This window comes from Nicotiana sylvestris, chromosome 7 (genome assembly GCF_000393655.2).
Source record: "Nicotiana sylvestris chromosome 7, ASM39365v2, whole genome shotgun sequence".
Classification (NCBI taxonomy): Eukaryota; Viridiplantae; Streptophyta; class Magnoliopsida; order Solanales; family Solanaceae; genus Nicotiana; species Nicotiana sylvestris.
The window spans coordinates 47,220,119-47,241,905 of record NC_091063.1 but is presented as its reverse complement, the minus strand read 5'-3'; the positions used below and the strand labels follow the sequence as shown (position 1 = coordinate 47,241,905).

Here is a 21,787-nt window from a genome sequence, read left to right as displayed (position 1 = left end):
TGTAAAGTCTTTGTTTTTGGGGGAAAAAAAGGTAAAGTCTTTGTTTTGGGAAAAAAAAACGAGTGTCATTGTATATTTGTATCTTAAAATTGACATTTGCTTAAACGTACAAACACATTGGTCCAATTTCCAACGGGCCGCTCTAAGTAGGCCAGCTCTTAACAGAATCAGCTAGTTAAGATGGTCCACGCAGCCCAATTTTCAGTTGCGTGCCTTTTCTTCTAAGGTTTCACTTTTTCTTTCTTTCTATTTTATTTTTGAAGTTTCCACATTTTCTTTTAAAAAAATTGTATTACTATGAGGGATCAAGGAAGCTGAACCTACATATATCGTATGAGAGGCTTTTTGGAAGTGTCATAAATGGATTGATAATTATGACAGCGTTGAGGCCGAGTATTAGGGTAAAAAGTTAATAGGTAGTCGAACGTTTTTTCTTTCCTATCCCGATAATATTAGTGTTAGTATGATATTTTTCTTACTCTTAGATTGCTATTAAAAAAAAAGGACAGCCCAGTGCACTAAGCTCCCGCTATGCGCGGGAGTCCGGGGAAAGGCTGAACCACAAGGTTTATTGCTATTACTACATGTTATTTTCTTATTATCTTTCACTTCAATTTTCTTAGTATCTTGTTGTTGTTACTGCTTGTTGCCCCTAATTTTTTTCATCTTTTTTGAGTCGAAGGTTTGTCTGAAACAACTACTCTACCTTCCTTGGGTAAGGGTAAATTATGCGTACATATTACACTCCCCAGATTCCACTGCTGAAATTTTACTGGGTTTGTTGTTTTTTTTATAAATGGATTGATAATGAAAGGGTTAAATTAGAAGGAAAGTCATGCTAAATAGCATCATCATCAATTCATGTCCTAATCAAAACCACTTGTTTCCTTTTTAAAAGTCATTGGTCTTCTACTTAATTGTCTGTGGATCAAATTCTGGGGTCCTTTTTGGTGGTAGTGCTAGAGAATTCATGTGAAGCTTCTTTTTGGTGGGTGCTACATTTTTCTTGGTTCTTTCTGTTTTAAATGGTAAGAGCCTATAAAAAGTCATTTCACAATATCATAATCCAACAAGGGTGTGTAGTAATTGGTATAAAATAATTTTAAAAACTTGACAAAGAAATCCCATATGATAGTGAGAAAGACTTTTGGAATGACGCAGAGACAAATCCAGTATAATGATAATACATTTGTTGCATGTACGACTTATTATATACATACATTTTACGAAAATGAATTTAATAGTTTTCTATATCGTTAGTGTAATTAAATATGTTATAGCAAGTCACTTACTATTTATTAGTACTAGTCTTAGGATACGCGCTTTGCGTGTGTATCCTATATTCATAAATATACGATTTTGGAAAAAAATCTCTCTCTATCTTTCTTATATATACTACATAATATGTCTGGGTTGTAAAATAAAAAAATAGAAAAAAGTAATATGTCATCACATAAGTCATCGAATTCCTTATTATTCTTGTTTTCTCGTTTGCTCCGCCAATATTGAGTTAATATTTTACAAGAAATAATATATAAAAAATATAGGCAGTTGTCACTCTTTATAATAATGAATGAAGAAAAAATACAACTCATTTAAAATACATTTTGTCTTTTAATATTTTATCCTTATCGCTTCAAATTTGCACTTAACCAACTTGATATAATCAATTTTTCTCTATCTGTAATTTTTCTTTTCGCCGGTATCTTTCTTATGAAAATTAAAATATATGTACCATATGAGTTTTATCAACTTGAAAAATAATTTTTTGTATATCAATAGTTTTAAAAAGAAGTGAATTGAATTTATTTTGCTATTAGTTCTAAGAACTTAATTATTTGTTTTTTAAAAAGTAATTTATTTTTATTCAAATTCATAGTATGAACTCATCCAAAATTTTATATTTAACTGTAATTATAATTTTGTTCAATAAAAAATTATTTTCAAAGAGTAAAATATCGATATAACATTTTACTTTGGACAGTTATATTTTCAAAATTATTAGTGCAATTTACTCTTATTGACCACGTCTCGTTATTTCTCGTTTAAAATCTGAAATATTTTTTACTATAAGTTCAAGATTATTAATGTAATAAAATTATCATGTAACTTTAGAGTTGTATTAGTAAATTATCTTTTTGGACAAATCTTCTTATTCCTTATTTTTTTCCATGAGTTTGGGAAGAATGCAATTTTAAAGACCTTGAGGTTTAACCTTTACATCATTAACTTTTCATCACCAGATATTATAAAGGAGGAAGAGAAAATTGAGTAGTTGGTATGAATGGGTTAACTTGGTAAGTAGTATATTAGAAATATTATAAAGTTAAAAATGTTGGGTTAGGGATTTACATATATTTTGAGTTGGTACATATTAGTAGTTTTTACTTAGTTCAAATAAAGAAAGAGTTAATGATCAAAATATTTTAAAATTTCAAACTCCTAAAAAATGCCCACATTTTAAAAATCACAAAAAATTAATATTAGCTGATCTAAGAAGTCTTGTATAATGCAAAGAGTTTAACATCTAATATAATTTTTAATATGGTTAATATTACGTATTTTAAATAATTAACTTAAAAGTTCAACTTTTAATATAGTTTACTTTGCAAATTTATTGCTAAGAAAAGTATTTTTGTAAGTATAATTTTACTCAATAACTTTAATTTCCTAAATATTAGGAGTTCCTACATTATTCAAATAAGGAATAATTTAATAGCCATAATTTTAGTTGATTTTAAATAACTCAATTTTAGGAAAATAATTAAATGACTATTTTGTCTAGTATGAACTATATTTTAAGAGGGTAAAAAAGGCGAACGACATTTCGCTAAGGGCCTTCGTGCTTTTAATATAGTACTAGTCATAGGGTACGCGCGTTGCACGTGTATCCATATCAATGAATATAAAATTCTTAAAAATTATATAAATATTAAATTTATCTGTCCTGAATTATAAAATAAAATTAAATGAAAGCCTTTATGTTTTATAATAGTATAGATAAATAGATAGATATTACAATGCAAGCAAAATCTTATTCAATTTTAAATTTCTAATATTAGGAGTCCTACTTAATTCAAATAGAAAATTTAAATAAAATTTTAGATAATTTTAAAGTTTTAAATATTAAAAATTAAATAATTATTTTAATAGTACAGTATTAGATGTTTTTGGAATAAAACTTGTTCAACAAACACCTTTGTGGAATCACAGAATTATAATATTTGTAATTCATTTGTTTTATTTGTCATTCACCTAATTATACATTATATATTCTAAAAAAATAATACAGGATACCAAATACATTATTTATATATTCTATATGTATTTATTAATACATTATTACTATTATTACTTTTAGTAAAATAATATTTATTCTTGTGTCATATATACAAATACTATTTTAAGAGTTATTTCAATCCTTGTTTTATTATTATTGATGTCTAATATTTTGAAGTCAATAAATTAAAATATTATTTAAATTCTTAATTGGATGTTTTCTAATGCTATACGAATTATACAGACACTAAAATAATTAAGCTATACGAATTGTACAAACACTACAATAATTAAGTGAATGAAACAAAAGCCGGAAACAAGAACAAAATTCCATCGTTGTTGACATGCATGAGATCTTTCACCTGTTTTCTTTCAATCCTTTTTTTAAAATATTTTTTTCTCTTTAATATAGTACTCCTAATCCGAGTGGAGTTGAAATTTTAAAAAATTTATTAATAAAACAAAACCTTATAAAGTGGATGAAACTTTCCTAGTTTGGATCGAAAAGTACATAATTCTAGAATTAAAAAAAGTAAATTCTAAATATAAGGAAAATAATTAAATGAATACTCCTAATTAAGTAAATGCTCCTATATATTAGAAAAATAATTAAATAATTATTTCTAAATATTAGGAGAATGATCTAATGACTATTTTGTCCAATGTGAACTATATTTTAAAAGGGTAAAAAAGACGAACAACATTTCGCTAAGGGCCTTCGTGCTTTTAATATAGTATAGATATAGATATAGATATAGATATGTTACCAATTAATGCTATAAATTAGAGTTCTGGCAATTACCTTCTAAGTGATTTTATCGTGTAAGTATTTTTGGGCAAAGGATCACTTTTAGCTCGCGGTCAATTATTATATTCGATAGCCGTAAAAATATATAAAATTAATATATATTTATATATACGAAAAATATATATTTTTTCGACTATTATTTTAAGAACGATTATACAGTATCATTTTTTCCTAAATTTTTTTACACACATAAAAACTCTAAGAAAATTAACATATTTATGATTCATGATGTTGTTCCCACGATAAAAGCACCTAATCCCTCCATATATTGACTTAAAATTCTGTTAACACCCAAAATTACGAGAGGTCGTTAAAGCTATATATGATGAGATCGGATTGATTGGAAGGTATAGAAATCCATATGATGATATCAAAATCAATTTGTTATGAAAGAGTGTAATTAAAGCATATCATATTGAAATCATGAGTGCAGGTCATAATCCATCACTAGTGTATACTATTCAAACTTCAACTTGTCTGGGCCAGCATATGTTAGAAAGGAGAGAACTTTTCCTCTGCTTTATCCTTTTTTAAGCTTGGATTTATTAAGACCAATATTTAGAAGAATTGTACAAGTCAGTAAGGCACATGGAGGTTAGCAAGATTAGTAACATCATCCACACTTGTTGCCGCCCATTAGACCTTCAACGTGGTCCCTTTTTACTTGTTTAAAATTTGCCTTTAGTACAAATTGATATCACGCATAGAGAATTCCTTGAAATTGACCTATGAAAAAGAACGGGAAGACAAAGATATATACTAACCCAAGAGTGTAGCCTCGCGCCAAACTTATCTATATTTGTGCTGTTATGAATAATATATTGTGATGTCTTTGACGGAGGCGGGTCAAACAGTACTGACAAGCTTATAGGCTGACAAACTTCTGAGAAGGGGTGTACATGTCACTGTAGGCGAATTCTACATTGAAATGGAAGAGGAAAGTAAAGAGCTTCATAAGACATGACACAAGTTCACATGGTACACGCGCATTTAGGGCTCGGAGTGGCGTAGCCCGAAAGACAAATCCGTGCGGGCCTAGGCCCAAAGCGGACAATACGTGCCATGGGTTTGGGCCATGACAAATATGGTATCAGTGTCGAATCTCCCCCAGTAAGGCGGTGGGACAAACCTTAGCGAAGACGCTGAGTCTTTGGGGGGGGGGGGTGAATGTGATGCCCTTGACGGACGGCGGGCTAATAAGGATAGGTCAAGCAAGACTGACAGGTTTCTAGGCTGGCAAATTTCTAAAGAAAGGGTGCATATATCATCTTAGGCGAACCCCACATCGAAATGGGAGAGGAAAGTGAAAAGTATTATAAGGCATGGTACAAGTTCACATAGTACGCTATTGAGATTAGTTATACATTTATCTCTTGTATTTATTTTCTTCCTCTTTTCCAGTTGGTTAGTTTTGTTAACAGATATTAGATGTTAATATATGTTAGTCATTGTTAGTTAGTGGACAACTGTTGCCAACTCTCAAGTGAGTGGGTATGAAAAGTCATGTGTATATATAGGGTATTTAGACATTTTTGTAAGGTGGAATATTCAATTACATTTTCCCCAATTATGCTTCTCAAAGCTTCTCACTTCTCTCTTAGCTAGGATTACTAATTTTCCTCCATTGGAGCTCGTCTGAGCTCAATCTTATCTCTTTCTTTTATGATTTTGTCATGGTATCAGAGCAGAGGTTCTAATCTCTAGCTCAATTTCGTCCTTTTTGGGTCCATAAAATCTAAGTTCAATGTTATTTCAATTGAGATCTGAGGCCAACCCTAAAGTTGAGATCGACATAGAAATCCAGTGATTGAGGTGCTTCTGCATACGCACATCGATTAAAATCATGGAGATTGAGGAAAACACATCGGATTCCACTAATTCGCTGCTTGATTCAACTAATTTGCTTTACATGCATCCATCCGAAAATGCAAGTTCCATGCTTGTACCAGTAGTTTCTGATAGATCGGGGTATAAATCATGGAGGCGAGGAGTGCTTAGGGCTCTTTCTATGAAAAATAAAGTAGACTTATAAATGGTAAGTGTGGGAAACCAGACTCAAAAGACCCTACCTTTTATCAATGGGAACGGTGTGATAATGTAGTGACTTCATGAATTTTGAACTCTCTATCAAAGGACTTAGCAGATAGCCTGCAGTATGTGAACGATGCCAAAGAGCTTTGGGAAGAGTTGGAGGACAGGTATGATCAAACCAATGGGTCAAAATTCTATCAATTGTAGAAAAAAATCAATGATTTGAGTCAAGGAACACTCGACATTACTGGATACTATACTAAGATGAAGAAGCTGTGGGAAGAGTTGAATACCCTGAATGCTCATGCCCAATGCAAATGCCAGTGTAGATGTGGTGCCAAGGCGAGTATGCATAAGGCTGAACAGGACATGAGGTTAATTCAGTTTTAATGGGATTAAATGAAGTTTACACTGTTGTCAGGGGAAGCATTCTAATGATGAACCCTTTACCTTCCCTAGAACAAGCATTTGCCATTCTAATCCAAGAGGAGAAACAAAGGGAGATGAAGCCAAACAATTAATTGATGATTGATTCTAGTACTTTGAGTGTGAACATGGAAGCAAACAACAATTTCAGAACAAGTTATGGTCAACAAGGAAACGGGTCTGGAGGGAGTTCCCACATGAACTACAACTAGTCAAGTGGGACTGGGGGCAATAGCTTAAGAGGAAATTACCCTATAAATAGGCCATGACCAGTCTGTGATTATTGCAAGAAGTCAGGGCATACCAAGGATAGGTGCTTCAAACTTCATGGTTATCCACAAGACTCTAAGTTCAATAAGGGAAAACGAGTAGCTGCAAATGTGTTTGGAGATTATGGTAACAAGGTCACAAGCCTAGGAGATGGGGAAAGGCCACAGACTCAAGAAGAAGGACGAGTGATGAAAAACTTGACCAAAGAGCAGTATAATCAACTAATCAGCATTCTAGAAAATTTTCAAACTGGAAGCACAGAAGACAATTCTGAATGAAGGATGTAGCAGTAAATTTTGCAGGTATTTCAGCTTGCTCTACTTCTTCTGATTCTTGTGTTCGTTTATATGAATGTTTTAAACTAAATGTTGACTCTTGGATACTTGATTCTGGGGCCACAAATCACATGACATACCACAAATCCATTCTAACTAATATCAAAACCTTAGTCTATCCTTTCCTAGTCACACTGCTTTATGGATATAAAGTGAAGGCGACACTAGTAGGTGATGTGGTTTTGAGTCCTAAATTCACACTCAAAAGAGTTCGTTTTGTACCCAGTTTCAAATTCAACCTAATATCTATTCATTGTTTGACAGTGCAGTTTGATTACTATGTTATCTTTACCAAATTTTCATGTATTCTTCTGCATGCCCCTTCACTGAAGAGGCCTCTGGAGATTGGTAAGGCTTCTGATGGCCTATACTATCACATTTCAAACCTCTACAAGAATGTTTCAATACCTACTCAAGTTTCATCTAGTATACCTGATAAGAATAATGCACACCCTCATTCATATTTTGTTCCTCCCGTTGCATCTAGTTTACCTATTTCATATGATACTTGTAATAAAAGGTATGTTGACTCACATAAATACTCCAGTGTTAATACTTCATCTTCAAGTAGTAAAGCAAATATTTCTCTATCAAATATATCTACCTCTATCTCTACTTTCACATCTACATCTGATAGAAACATGGTTGAACTTTTGTGGCACAATAGACTAGGACATATTTCATTTTCCAATATGAAGGGGATTAATGAGATACCCGTCAAATTCACACCTACACAACTTTTTATTTGCCCTATATGCACAATGTCCAGACAAAGCAGACTACCCTTTCCAGAAAGAACCACTCTTACAACTAAAATCTTTGAAATATTACGTGTTGATTTGTGGGGACCATATCACATTACAACTCATGATAGACACAAGTATTTCATCACCCTTGTAGATGATTATAGTAGGTGCACATGGACACATCTGTTGAGTTGTAAGAGCAATACTCTACAAACCATAAAAGCTTTATTTGCTATGGTGAAAGCTCAGTTTAACACCTCTGTCAAAACTATAAGAACAGACAATGTGACTGAGTTTATCAATTTGGAAACTACCTCTTTCTTTCAATCTTGGGAAGTTACTCATTAAAGAACATGTCCATACACACCCTAACAAAATGGTGTAGCGGAGAGAAAACATAAGTACTTGCTAGAAACAACAAAAGCACTATTGTATCAATCAAAACTACCCTTACAATATTGGGGAGAGTGCATTCTTACCTCCACTTACATAATAAATAGATTACCTTCTTCTTCTCTCAAAGGCAAATGCACTTTTGAGCTACTCTATAAGAAAAAACCCTCATATTCACATCTCAAGAGTTTTGGTTGTTTATGCTTCCCTACCACACTTAAGACTCATTGGGACAAATTTGAAGCTAGAACTCAGCCTCATGTGTTTGTGGGGTACCCCTTTGGGACAAAGGGATACAAGGTATTAAATTTAATCACAAAGAGGATCCATGTTTCAAGAGATGTAGTCTTCCATGAGGATGTCTTTCCTTTCACCTTGCTTTCTAAGTCAAATAAAGTTTTTCCTTTATTTCCTCGAGTCAATACAGACTTAGCTTCTGATTTCTTTCCTCCCAGAGAAATAACTTCAAATCCATCAAACCAACATCACAATGTAGTGTCACCTGAGCCTTCACATAGGCAGTTTTCACTACAGTCCAGCTCCAACAGGACACAATTCACAAAGTTCAACCACAGTGAACAAATGTCACCTAACAATGAATACCAAGAATCTCCACCCAATATAAATAGTCCAAGCATTGCAAACCAACAAGAATATCATTTAGGCCCCACACAAACTAGACCCTCGAGAACACACAAAATTCCTACATACCTAAAAGACTATAACTATTCTCTTCCTAAGCTACATGACCTACAGAATCAATCCTCTCCACAGACTGATTTCTCAAATGACTGTAACTCTTCTCTTTATTTTGCCACTTATGTACCTAATGCATAATATATTTCTCTTAATGTGTTAAGTTCTGACAGTCAACAATTGGTAAGAAATATTTCACATGAATGTGAACCTACTTCTTTTGAAGAGGCAGTTGTAACCCATGCATGGCAGTCAGCCATGAATCAAGAGTTTGAGGCCTTGATGGTCAACAATACATGGAGTCTTGTACCATTGTTAGTTGGTAAAAGTGCAATAGGGTGTATGTGGGTGTATAAAATAAAATATAAGTCTAATGGTAGTATTGAGAGGTTTAAGGATAGATTAGTGGAAAAGGGATACACACAGAAAGCAAGGATAGATTACACAGAAATATTCTCACCTGTTGTAAAAATGACAACTGTGAGAGCACTAATAGGAACTGTTGTGAAGAAAGATGTTTTAATTAGATGTAATCAATGCCTTACTTCATGGAGATCTACATGAGGAAGTATACATGGAGGTGCCCCAGGGCCTAGTAGTAGACAAGTCAGGTTTAGTATGCAAGTTGAATAAGTCTCTATATGGACTCAAGCAAGCAAGCAGGCAATGGTATGAGAAATTGACTGCAGCTTTATGTTCCAAAGGATACACACACTCACTATTGGACTACTCCTTGTTTCACAAAAATAAGGGATCTTTAGTGGTGTTTGTAGCTAGATGTATATGTAGATGATGTTATTGTAACAGGGACTCACCAGGAAGAGATTGATTCTTTAAAGAGTTTCCTGCATGAAACTTTCAAGATAAATGATTTAGGAAGGTTACACTACTTCTTAGAGATGGAAGTACTCTACAAAGAAGATGGAGTGTTAATATCTCAAAGAAAGTTCACTATGGATCTGCTGAAAGAGTTTGAATGTGCTCAATATTCCAGCCTAACATCACCTCTTGATCCTTCTATAAAGCTGAAGGCAGATGAAAGTCTATTGTTGATTGGCCCTTCCAACTACAGAAAACTGGGAGGTAAGTTGAATTTTTTGACAAATACAAGGCTTGATATAATCTACAGTATCCAACACCTTAGTCAATACATGCAGTTACCTAGAGAAAGTCATCTGAAAGCTCCATACCATGTTTTGAGATATCTAAAGGGTGATCCAAGCCTGTGGATATTTGTAACAACTCAAAATTTTAATAATATTTGCATTCTTGATTGGGCATTTTTATAACTTCCTAAACGTGAAATTGACAATATATGAAAATTTCTTACTTTAGGTTGTGTTAATATTGACAAAGAAGCTCCATGGTGTTGCTATGTGTAACACTTAATATTATTTTGATGAATTGTTATTAAATACATTATATAATTAAGTTTTTGGGCTGCCAACCTTTTGTATTTATCTAAAGATATTAGTAATTTGGAAAGCCACATTTTTTATACTTATCCAATGTTTAGATATAACTTTGAAAGACTTGCCTTTCCATATCCTTCTCTCTTGTTTCATTCTTCCAAGACAAAGAAATAAAACCACTTACCCTATCTCATTCTTAGCCTTTAAAAACTTCATGAAACCACCATAAATTTCTAGTAAATCAACCAGCAAAATTCGTTTTTTGGTGAAGATTAAGTTGCTCCTCTCTTTTGTGGTAAGTTTCTTAACTCGTTTTTACACTAGATAGCTATCAGTGTTTTCTACATATCTTTTTGTACAGAGCTCCGATTTAAGTGATCCATGACTTTCTGAAAAGGTATTTCATAGATCTAAAACTCCTATGAAGGAACCAAAATTTATTTTTACTGGAATTTACCCGAAAAGGGATCAGAAAGTGCAGGGCAGGTGCTGCCCAGATTTTCAGTTTTGGAAATACTCCATGAACTACTGTTAGTAATTGTAGCATAACTTTCTGTACAAAATAGATATGGGGGTGATTCAAGATGTTCCGAAACACTACGACATATATCTACAACTTTTATGAAGACTATACAGTCTAGTGTATCCGTTTAGATCTTCAAAACCGAGCCACAACATGGAATAGTGATACTGTCCAGAATTTCTGCTTCAAATATTTTTGGGTAATTTTCACCAATATCATGTTTAGTTTGACATATTAAATCACTGAACTTATTTAGATATTTTATTATGTATTTAAGGTATATAAACCCTTGAAAAATCAAAGGGAAAGTGTTTGAGGAAGTTGACGAATTTGGTTTGTTTACGGCGTAGACGATTCGAACGTCCCCAAGTTGTGATTGAACTGTGTTGTGGTAAAACACAAAAGTTTGTGTACAGACTTTGTAATCTTTTTGCTTGCTGGAATATTTTGAAATAACCTAATATTTATTTTTTATTGTTTTCAATTTATATTGTTATATTCGTATTATATCAAGTATTGTCAGATATTTGCTAAATCGCTCATTTGTACGGATTGTTTGATCATTTTGCATTCTTGTTGGGACTATGTCCTTCTTGTGGCAGTGACTTTGTCACTCCTCTTGGTATGCCTCTTGATTTGGATCTTTTTCCATCTTGACTTTGGATTTGTAGTTTGTCTTAAATTATGGAACTTGTCCGTGTTAAGTACGAACTAGGAAGCCATTTTTAATATGGTTCTTGATTCTCTTGACTATTGAGTTTTGACCCTACTTGATTTGGGGCTTCGGTCCATCTTGATATTTGATTATGCTTAGTGTGATGGCATGACATACATATTGGGCGAAAAATGAATATTTGGTAAACTCTCTTGGATTGATAGTATATGCTTTCTAGACTCTTGAATATTCTTATTAATATTTGGAAACACTTTAAAGTTTAATATTTGATATGTTTGATATATTTGTTAACTTATTTTAAATTATGTTAAATTGAGCTAACTATGACAGAAAAGGGGAATTGGAGAATTTAAGGACTCCAAGCCCAAAGTTTATACGTCACTAAGCTTTATGCTTAGTGATAGTTATTTTCTATCGTAGGTAATGTACAGGATGAAATCTGAAGACGGCCATTATGAAGTAGTCTTTTGGGAGCACTTATGGAGATCACATTTGCATATGCACCTTGGTTTTGCATAGTTTTGGGACATGTACATAATATATATATTTATGTATGTTATTTGGAGGCTTGTTGGATTTTAAGACCAAAATCTTGTAATTTAAATTTGGTAACTTATTTCGCTGTTTTTGTGTGTGTTAATAACTCAAGTCTTGTAATATGCTAAATTTACACTTTGTCTTGTAAGTATGTATAATACAAACTTGCAGTGATGTTGAATGAAAGTATAAATTTGTTAGGAAGTTGCTTTAATCTGTTGATTGTTCAAGAAGGGTTATATCACTTATGTTGATATTTTGACATTGTATTTCATTTAAAATAAAATTATGAAGTGTATTTTCAAAACAAAAAAAATATTGCACTTTGAACCTTTTTGCATGGGCCTATTTCCGCTACTAAATTATTCTGAATATTTTTAACTAATATCTTTTTTAATATTTTATAAGTAGTTCATTAGATTTGTTTCCTAAGTATCACCCTCCCAAAGGGGTTGCTACAAGTTTTGGTATCAGAGCCTAGGTTTGTGATTCTAGGATTTTTTTGTTGTTGTGATCGGACCTAGTAATTGTTGTTATTTCCTTTCTTGAAAATACATCGGAGATTATAAATTTTTGCATACTTGTGTAATATAATTTGTTATATTACTTGTGCATATGCATCATGTACATGTCTCTAGTGCAGTGTGATCTTATCTTTTAAAGGAATTCTAATATGGCATCCTCTTCGAATAGAGCTAGTGAATCTGTTGACGAAAATCAAGCCCATTATAATGCTCCACCTCACCTTCAAAGAGGAGATGAGGAACCGTTGTCTGACCTAAATCATACTCGTGTTAGTGAAAATGAGGTGTGCAGTAATCCAAGATCAATCATAATACTCCATCTATAACTCCTCCATTTTAGCAGATGGCTGAGTTCCTTCGTCACTTGGCTTGGACAATGTCAGAACCTAGTGAAATTAATTTTGAGAAGATGAGGAAAATGGGTGGAGTTGAATTTGAAGGCACTACTGATCCCACAGTAGTTGAACAGTGGCTCGAGCATATGGAGAGGGTCTTTGAACAACTAGAGTGTACTAATGTTGCCAAATTTAAGTATGCTATATCTCTTTACAAAAATATGCCTATGATTGGTGGGTAAGTGTGCCAAATGCAAAAGCAAAACCTCCAGTGCTGACTTGGGATGACTTTGTGAAATCATTTCGTGCAAAATATGTCCCTCCTATCTATTGTGATGCTAAAAAGAAAGAGTTTTTGAATTTAAGACAAGGGAGTATGTCTATTGCAGAGTATCAACAAAACTTTCTCAGGCTTTCTCGCTATGCTGGAGGTATTATTGATGGTGAAAGAGACAAGTGTAGAAGATTTGAAGAAGGTTTGAATGGTTACATTCGAAAATCTATGGCGATCTTACAACTTGAGGATTTTTCCAAGCTAATTTCAGCTGCACTTACTTGGGAAAGAATTGACAAGGAAGAAGCTGGCATGAGAGAAAACAGGCTTAGGAAGGGTAATTCAGATTATGGCGGTCCATCCAAGAAGGGAAGGTTTGACTATTCCAAGACTGAAAGTACACATAAATCATCACATCATAAGCAGAATAAGTCGAATTTTTCTACTGCCAGTACTCCAAGTTATGGCCAAAGCAAAACTCATACACCTACTTGTGCACAGTGCGGGAAGAATCATTATGGAGCATTTAGACGAGATTCTAGTGCTTGTTTTAATTGTAGAAGTATGGATCATAAAGTGATGGATTGTCCTAATCCTAATCCTCTTTCTTATACATATATAGAAGGCTCAGTTCAAAAGCCTGTAACTACTCATTCTCAAGCTAATAGTGGTGCTAGACCTCGAAATATGCAAGCAGTGGGTTCGAGTGGAGCTAATCAGGCTAGTGGGTCGAGAGCTACTGCATGAGTTTATGCTATGAGATAGAAGAATGACCAACAGGATGGCCCAGACGTGGTTGTTGGTAAATTTCACTTATTTGGCATATCTATTGTTACATTATTTGATTCTGGATCTTCGCACTCTTATGTTTGCTCATCACTTACATTTCCTGATAAAGTTAAATCTGTTAGACTTGACTTTGATGTGCTGGTTATGAGTCCATTAGGTCATCAAGCTGTTGTTAATAGGATTTACCGAGATTGTCCATTCATGATTCAAATCTGGTCTTCCCTACCAACTTGCTTGAAATGCCCTTCCAAGACTATGATGTTATTGTTGGTATGAATTGGCTCCATAGGCACCATGCATTGGTTGATTGTAGGTTGAAGCAAGTGACTTTTAGAACTCCTGCATATTCACACGTAGTAGTTCAAGGAGAAAGATCATTGACATCTAATATTATTTCTGCGGTTTTGGCAAGGAAGATGATTTGTCAAGGTTGTGATGCATATCTTGCTCATATAGTCGATACACGATTAGTGAATCCAAGTTTTAAGGACATACCAACCGTGTGCGACTTTCCTGATGTATTTCCTGATGATCTTCCTGGGTTGCCTCCAGAAAGGGAGATTGAATTTCCTATAAATCTTCTCCTTGGAACTACTCCTATTTCTATCACTCCTTATAGAATGGCTCCAGCTGAATTAAAAGAGTTAAAGGCTCAATTGCAAGAACTTCTTGAGAAAGGTTTTATCTGTCCCAGTATTTTGCCTTGGGGAGCTCCTGTTTTATTTGTGAAAAAGAAAGATGGCACTCTTAGGCTTTGCGTTGATTACCGGCAGCTGAACAAGGCAACAATCAAGAACAAATACTCACTACCTAGAATCGATGACTTTTTTGACCAATTGAAGGGTGCCAACTTATTCTCAAAAATTGACTTGAGGTCTGGATATTACCAATTGCGCGTGACGGAGCAAGATGTCCCTAAAACTGTTTTTAGGACCAGGTATGGCCATTATGATTTTTTGGTAATGCCATTTGGTTTGACAAATGCTCCTACTGCATTTATGGATCTAATGAACCATATATTCAAGCCTTATCTTGATCAATTTGTGGTGGTGTTTATTGATGACATTTTAGACCATTCCAAGGATAGAAAAGATCATGATAAGCATATCAAATTCTGAAAGAGAGGCAACTCTACGCGAAGCTTTCCAAATGTGAATTTTGGCTGAGTGAAGTGACTTTTTTGGGGCATATTGTATCAGCTGAAGGTGTGAAGGTTGATCCTAGTAAGATTCAAGCTATCGTTGATTGGAAACTCCCTAAAACTCCAACTGAGATAAAAAGTTTCTTAGGTTTAGTAGGATACTACAGGAGGTTTGTGAAGGGCTTCTCTATTATAGTTTCTCCTTTGACCAAACTTTTGGGGAAAGATACTAAGTTTTTATGGGATGACAAGTGTCAAGAGAGCTTTGAAAAGCTCAAATCCTTGTTGACACAAGCTCCAATACTTTCTTTGCCAGCTGAAGAGAAAGATTATGTGGTATACAGTGATGCATCTCATCGTGGCTTGGGTTGTATTTTGATGCAAGAAGGGAAAGTAATTGAACTTGCTGCCATTGTTTTTGCCTTAAAAATTTAGAGGCATTACTTGTACGGAGAGAAGTGTCACATATTTACTGATCATAAGAGTTTGATGTACTTGGGTACACAAAAAGAGTTAAATTTGAGACAACGTAGATGGCTTGAACTCATCAAAGATTATGATTGCACGATTGATTATCATCCTGGTAAAGCCAATGTGGTTGCAGATGCGTTGAGTCGCAATTCCCTTGCAAGTTTAACTCTAAGTCATTTGCCTTTGCTTCTTGAATTAAGAGCCATGAATGTTTGCCTTTCAATTAATTCTAATGGTTCTATCATTTCTAATTTGCAAGTCAAGCCAGTCTTTTGAGCAGGTCCAAGAGGCACAGAAGTTAGATGAGAAGTTTGTGAAACGGGTTGAAGAAGTCCAAAATGGAAGAGAATCAGATTTTTCATTAAAGAAAGATGGTACCTTATTTTATAAAGATAGGTTGTGTATTCCTAATGATGATGAATTGAGGAAGCAGATCTTAATTGAAGAACATAGTTCACCTTATGCAATGCATCCTGGAAGTACTAAAATGTATTGGACCATTAAGGAGCACTACTCGTGGAGTGCTATGAAGAAAGACATTGCAGAGTTTATTTCTAAATGTTTGGTATGTCAACAAATAAAAGCTGAACATCAAGTCCTAGATGGGTTACTGCAACCCTTGTCAATACCTAAATGGAAATGGGAAAGGATAATGATGGACTTTGTTTCTGAACTTCCACACACTCAAAGAAATCATGATGCAATTTGGGTCATTGTAGATAGACTAACTAAGAGTGCTAATTTCTTGGCAATCAAAATGGACTACTCACTGAAACGTTTGGCAGAATTATACACTAATGAGATTGTGAGGCTGCATGGAATCCCTGTTTCTATTGTGTCTGACAGAGATCCAAGGTTTGCATCCAGATTTTGGTCTAGCTTGCAAGAAACTTTGGGTTCCAGGTTGAATTTTAGTACCACTTTCCATCCACAAACAGATGGCTAGTCTAAGAGGGTAATACAAATCTTGGAGGATATGCTTTGAGCCTGCATTATTGAGTTTGAGGGTAGTTATGACAGATACTTAGCTCTGATACAATTTGCTTACAATAATAGCTACCAATCAAGTATAGGCATGCCTCCTTATGAAGCTTTATATGGGAGAAAATGTAGAACGCCTCTTTGTTGGAACGAGGTTGGTGAAAGAAAATTGGTGGGTCCTGAGATTGCGTAACAAATTGAAGATAAGGTGAAAATCATCAAGGATCGTTTGAAAATTTCTTCAGATAGACAAAAATCCTATGCTGATCTTAAAAGGCATGAAATTGAGCATCAGGCGGGCGATAAGGTATTTTTAAAAGTATCTCCATGGAAGAAGATTATGAGATTTGGCCAAAAAGGTAAACTTAGTCCTCGATTCATTGGACCTTATGAAATACTTGAGAGAATTGGTCCAGTTGCATATAAGCTAGCTTTGCCACCTAAATTAGGCAAGATCCACAATGTTTTTCATGTTTCTATGCTTCGAAAATGCCGCTCAGATCCATCTCATGTTCTTCCTATTGAGTCTATTAAGGTTAATCCTGATTTGACATATGAAGAAAAACCAATCTAAATCTTAGCACATGAGATAAAAGAGCTTAGAAATAAGAGAATCCCCTTAGTGAAGGTTCTTTTGAAAAATCATTCAGGCGAGGAAGCTACCTGGGAGCGAGAAGAGGATATGCGAGTTCAATATCCACATTTGTTTCGGGACTAGTACAAGGTAAATTTTGGGACGAAATTTATATAAGGGAGAGAGAGTTGTAACACCTCAAAATTTTAATGATATTTGCATTCTTGATTGAGTATTTTTATTACTTCCTAAACGTGAAATTAACAATATATGAAAATTTCTTACTTTAGGTTGTGTTAATATTGACAAAAAAGCTCTATGGTGTTGCTATGTGTAACACTTAATATTATTTTGATGAATTATTATTAAATACATTATATATGTAAGTTTTTGGACTGTCAACCTTTTGTATTTATCTAAAGATATTAGTAATTTGGGCAGCCACATTTTTTTATATTTATCCAAAGTTTAGATATAACTTTGGAAGACTTGTCTTTCTATATTCTTCTCTCTTGTTTCATTCTTGCAAGACAAAGAAATAAAACCACCTACCCTATCTCCTTCTTAGCCTTTGACACTTCATGAAACCACCATAAATTTCTAGTAAATCAACCAGCAAAATTCGTTTTTTGGTGAAGATTAAGTTGCTCCTCTCTTTTGTGGTAAGTTTCTAAACTCATTTTTAAACTAGATAGCTATCAGTGTTGTCTACATATCTTTTTGTAAAAAGCTCTGATTTAAGTGATCCAGGACATTCTGGAAAGGTATTTCATAGATATAAAACTCTTATGAAGGAACCAAAATCTAATTTTGTTGGTATTTACCCGAAAAGGGATCAGAAAATACAGGGCAGGTGCTGCCCAGATTTTCAGTTTTGGAAATACTCCATGTACTACTATTAGTAATTGTAGCATACCTTTCTGTATAAAATAGATATGGGGGTGATTCAAGATGTTCTGAAACACTATGACATATATATACAACTTTTATGAAGACTATACAGTCTAAATTATCCATTTAGATCTTCAAAACCGAGCCACAACACGAAACAGTGATACTGTCTAGAATTTTTGTTTCAAACATTTTTGGGTAATTTTCACCAATATCATGTTTAGTTTGACATGTTAAATCACTGAACTTATTTAGATATTTGATTATGTATTTAAGGTATATAAACCCTTGAAAAATCAAAGGAAAAGTGTTTGAGGAAGTGGACGGATTTGGTTTGTTTACGGCGTAGACGATTCGAACGTCCCCAAGTTGTGATTGAACTGTGTTGTGGTAAAACACCAAGGTTTGTGTATAAACTTTGTACTCTTTTTGCTTGCTGGAATATTTTGAAATAACCTAATATTTATTTTTCTTGTTTTCAATTTATATTTTTATATTTGTATTATATCAAGTATTGTCACATATTTGCTAAATCGCCCATTTGTACAGATTGTTTGATCATTTTGCATTCTTGTTGGGACTATGTCCTTCTTGTGGCAGTGACTTTGTCACTCCTCTTGTCATGCCTCTTGATTTGGATCTTTTTCCATCTTGACTTTGGATTTGTAGTTCGTCTTAAATTATGGAACTTGTCTGTGTTAAGTACGAACTAGGAAGCCATTTTTAATATGGCTCTTGATTCTCTTGACTATTGGGTTTTGACCCTACTTGATTTGGGGCTTCAGTCCATCTTGATATTTGATTATACTTAGTGTGCTAGCATGACGTACATATTGGGCGAAAAATGGATATTTGGTAAACTCTCTTGGATTGATAGTATATGCTTTCTCGACTCTTGAATATTGTTATTAATATTTGGAAACACTTTAAAGTTTGATATTTGATATGTTTGATATATTTGTTAACTTATTTTAAATTATGTTAAATTGAGCTAACTATGACAAAAAAGGGGAATTGGAGAATTTAATGACTCCAAGTCCAAAGTTTCCACTAAGCTTTATGCTTAGCGATAGTTATTTTCTATCGTAGGTAATGTACAGGATGAAATCTGAAGACGGCCATTATGAAGTAGTCGTTTGGGAGCACTTATGGAGATCACATTTGCATATGCACCTTGGTTTTGCATAGTTTTGGGACATGTACATGATATATATATATATATATATATATATATATATATATATATATATATATATATATATATATATATATATGTCATATTTATGTATGTTATTTGGAGGCTTGTTGGATTTTAAGACAAAAATCTTGCAACTTAAATTTGGTAACTTGTTTTGCTGTTTTAGTGTGTATTAATAACTCAAGTCTTGTAATATGCTGAATTTACACTTTATCTTGTAAATATGTACAATACAAACTTGCAGTGATGTTGAATGAAAGTATAAATTTGTTAGGAAGTTGCTTTAATCTGTTGATTGTTCAAGAAGGGTTATATCACTTATGTTGATATTTTGACATTGTATTTCATTTTAAATAAAATTATGAAGTGTATTTTCAAAACAAAAAAAATATTGCACTTTGAACATTTTCGCATGGGCCTATTTCTGCTACTAAATTATTCTGAATATTTTAACTAATATCTTTTTTAATATTTTATAAGTAGTTCATTAGATTTGTTTCCTAAGTAGCACCCTCCCAAAGGTGTTGCTACAATATTCTTTTTCCAACAGAAAGGATTATGGAATAAGAGCCTTTTGTGACTCAGATTGGGCAGCATGCCCTGACACTAGAAAGTCAGTCAATGGCTACATTGTGTTACTTGGAAACAGTCCAATTAGTTGGAAATCATAGAAACAGTCCATCATATCCTTATCTTCAGCTGAAGTAGAGTGTAGAGCAGCTAGATAAGTTGTGGGTGAACTAGTTCGGTTAGTTACACTCCTTGAAGTGCTGACTGTACCCATAAATCTTCCCATTCCAGTGTTTTGTGACCGTCAAGCAGCCTTGCAGATAGCCAGAAATCCAATGTTTCATGAACACACAAAACACATAGAAGTTGACTACTATTTTGTTAGAAACAAGATGCAAGAGGGGCTGATCTCTTTACACCATGTGTCTACCAACAAACATCTCACGGACATTTTCACTAAGTCCTTAATTGGAATCAAACATTCAGATCTACTCAACAAGTTGGCAGTGCATTCCTCCCTTCCAACTTGAGGGGGGAGGGGGGTATTGATATTAGTTATACATTTATCTCTTGTATATATTTTCTTCCTCTTTTCCAGTTGGTTAGTTTTGTTAATAGATATTAGATGTTAATAGATGTTAGTAGTTGTTAGTTAGTGGACAACTGTTGCCAGCTGTCGAGTGAGTGGGCAGGAAAAGTCACGTGTATATATAGGGTATTTAGACATTTTTGTAAGGTGGAATATTCAATTACATTTTCCCCAATTGTGCTTCTCGAAGATTCTCACTTATCTCTTCTCTTTTAGCTAAGATTACTGATTTTTCTCCATTGGAGCTCTTCTGAGCTTAATTTTATCTCTTTCTTTTACGATTTTGTCATACGCGCGCTTTTGGGGCTCAGGGTGCTCTAGCAAGAAGGACAAATTCGTGCAGGCCTAAGTCCAAAATGGACAATACGTAGCATGAGTTTGGATCGTGACACAAATTGTCAGTAAAATAACTGAGCTGCGTGCAAACTTGACACTTTGGTCGTGAATAAAAGGATCAAGATAGATATACTATTCATTGAGCAGCCTAACTTGGCAACTAGTTCGTGTCTAATGGAGTACAATAAAAAAGAAGAGGACATAATTCTTTCTTCAAATTGAGAAAGAAAGAGGATAGTGTAGACAATAAATTACGTCGAGAAAAATAAAATCAAGATCAAAAAAATATTGCAACAATCGTAGTATTTTATTTTGAATATTTGAGTGTTACAATCTCTATGAATCCTCTGATTCTTCCTTCCAATAGTAAATAAATTCAAGGGCCTTTAAACTTGATCTTGAATATGTATTTGTTGCCTCGAACGATGATCTTGTTCTTAAGCTTGAGCTTGATTGCTTGAACTTGACCTTGATTTGTTCTTCGTTCTTGAACTTGCACTTGAGTTCTTGAACTTGAACTTGAAGCTTGAAACTTGTGGAGGAATTTGCAGCGTTTGATCCACGAGCTCTTTCTTGCTTCTTGTTATAACTTCTGGTGTCTTTTCTGAGTTATGAAGACCACTATTTATAGTTGTGAGGAGGGAAGAGTTGTGATAAGAACAAACTCTTTCCAACCAATCAAATTGAAGTGTGACATGATTGTATTTGATTGGCCAGAACATGTCACTTGTACACGTGGCACGATTTCATTGGCCTTTTAGTGTGACTTGGCATGCCTTGTCATTTTGACACGTGGTATGATCCTATTGGCTCCTCTGTTTGACTTGGCGCACCACGTCATTTGACACGTGACACCAAACTGGGCCTCTAGGAAGATCTCATCTTGGGCTTTATGAAGTGGGCCCATCACTTTATCCCAATTAAATGGGCTAGCCCAATGGATTAAAATTTATTTATTTAATCCATATATATTGAACTTATATAATTGATTCAATTATATTAGCCCATAATATTTATTTGATCCAATATATCTTGAATTTAA

General features: G+C 33.9%; 2 long non-coding RNA genes across 2 annotated transcripts; both read left to right on the top strand.

Annotated features, from left to right (window-relative positions):
- The first annotated feature begins 10,501 nt into the window (after positions 1-10,501).
- LOC104219613 (uncharacterized) lies at positions 10,502-12,332 on the top strand. The gene is made up of 2 exons (XR_709330.2): positions 10,502-10,691; positions 12,016-12,332. It is a non-coding gene; the product is annotated as an uncharacterized lncRNA (long non-coding RNA).
- A 5,399-nt stretch (positions 12,333-17,731) lies between these two features.
- LOC138872440 (uncharacterized) lies at positions 17,732-19,301 on the top strand. Its single transcript, XR_011400817.1, has 3 exons — positions 17,732-17,883; positions 18,389-18,515; positions 19,202-19,301. It is a non-coding gene; the product is annotated as an uncharacterized lncRNA (long non-coding RNA).
- Positions 19,302-21,787: the final 2,486 nt, after the last annotated feature.